Source organism: Octopus sinensis, linkage group LG15, assembly GCF_006345805.1.
Source record: "Octopus sinensis linkage group LG15, ASM634580v1, whole genome shotgun sequence".
Taxonomy (NCBI): Eukaryota; Metazoa; Mollusca; class Cephalopoda; order Octopoda; family Octopodidae; genus Octopus; species Octopus sinensis.
In genome coordinates this window covers 29,627,097-29,629,422 of record NC_043011.1, presented here as the reverse complement: position 1 = coordinate 29,629,422, position 2,326 = coordinate 29,627,097, and positions in this window count along the sequence as shown.

Here is a 2,326-nt window from a genome sequence, read left to right as displayed (position 1 = left end):
ACCACACACTAGGCTTACAAAAAATGGTAAGTCCTGGGGTCGATGTGTTCGACTAAAAGCTGTGCTCCAGTATGGCCACAGTCAAATGACTGAAACTAGTAAAAGAATAAAAGAATAAAAGAAAGAATATATCATCATCATCATCATCATTATTTAACAATCATTTTCCAGTACATATTTGGTTTCTTTCGTTCCTGTATTCCTGAGATATAGTATTTTAGGAGAAATATTATGGAGAGCTACTTGCAGCTCACAAGCCACATTTTAGCCACTGCTATCACAGAATAAAACTTCTATACAATATTACCATATAAAAGACTTCTTGCATATAAGTAATACGTCTAATGTATTTAGGAGACAGGAAATGGAAAGTTATCGTGTTTAAGCATTTCTGATGGCCATTACCAAGGCAAATGATTGAGAAATGATTCCACTGTGGTGCATACCATGTATCTTCATTGTTCTAATATCCAATTATCCATATTAGGTTGAACTAGATGCTTTTTTGTTGGTGTTTTTGGTGTTTTCTTATTGTTAAATGAAAGTATTTTTATAACATGATGACTTGCTGTGAACTTCTGTATGAATTATATACAAACGTGTGTTTGTGTATGCGAGTCATCATCATCGTCATCACCATCATCATCGTCATCACCAGCATCATCGTCATCACCATCATCATCGTCATCACCCTTATCATTGTTATCATCATCATCATCATCATCATCATTATCATTATCGTCTGCTTCCCTGTGCTTGCTCGCAACAGACAGATTTTATTGGGGACAGATTTTCTGGGGCCAGATGCCCTTTCTGTTACCAACTCTCTATTTCTTTTCAAACTAAAATAATATTTCTCCATGGCAAGACGTATTTTCACAAAATAGGGGAAATGAATGATGCTGCTTCTATGACAGTGACACTCATTTACAATTGTCATGGGATGTCAAGACAAGGGGACACAAAACACACTCACACACACACACACATATATACACACACATGTATGTGTATATATATATATATATATATATATATATATATATATATTATATATATACTCATTCACTCTTTTACTTGTTTCAGTCATTTGACTGTGGCCATGCTGGAGCATCGCCTTTAGTCAAGCAAATCAACCCCAGGACTTATTCTTTGTAAGCCTAGTACTTATTCTATCAGACTCTTTTGCCGAACTGCTAAGTTACAGGGATGCAAACACACAAACATCGGTTGTCAAGCGAAGTTGGGGGTACAAACACAGACACACAAACATACACACACACACATATATATATATACATATATACGACGGGCTTCTTTCAGTTTCTGTCTACCAAATCCACTCACAAGGCTTTGGTCGGCCAGAGGCTATAGTAGAAGACACTTGCCCAAGGTGCCATGCAGTGGGACTGAACCAGGAACCATGTGGTTCGTAAACAAGCTACTTACCACACAATCACTCCTATATATATATATATATATTATATATATATATATATATATATAAAATACAAAATGGGACAAGAACGCAAAACTTTCAGACAACTAGGTGATACAAAAAGGGACAACAAGACATCCAGATAGACGATACAAAAAAACAAGGACGGGTCATTCGAAGCTTTCTGTCCTCAGTCAAGAACTGGATCATCCTCGCAATTTCGGCTGATTAATCTTGAGATTGCTCCAATCTGGCCAGCCCCAAGGAAACACTAAACTAAGAGCATTAGATTCCTTGGAAGAAAGCATCGAATGTATACCAAAACAAGGACGGAAAAACAGACGATGTCACACAAATATAATTACAATATACAATGAAATAATAATAATAATAATTATAATAATAACAGGAAATAACAACAGGTGTCTTTCGACCGGGGACGAATTGAATTCAGCTGGCATGTGTGGAAATGAAGCCTTACGGCAGAGATACATAACTTTCACAAACACAGAGAAGAATATCGATGTGGCAGTGACCACAGTCAGACACAAAAAGGGGGCATATATATATATATAATATATATATATATATATATATATATATATATATATATATAATATATATATATATATGTATGTATGTATGTATGTATGTATACACACATACATGTATGTGCGTGTATATATAGATATATGGTTGTGATAATCAATTTTTGAAACAAAAACACACACACACACACACGTGTGTATATATATATATGAAGGTTTTAATTCAGTTTCTGCTTACCAAAGCCACTCACAAGGTTTTAGGCTGGAGCTATAGTAGGTGACACTTGCTCAAGGTGCCACACAGTGAGACTTGAACCCTGAACCATGTGGTTGGGAAGCA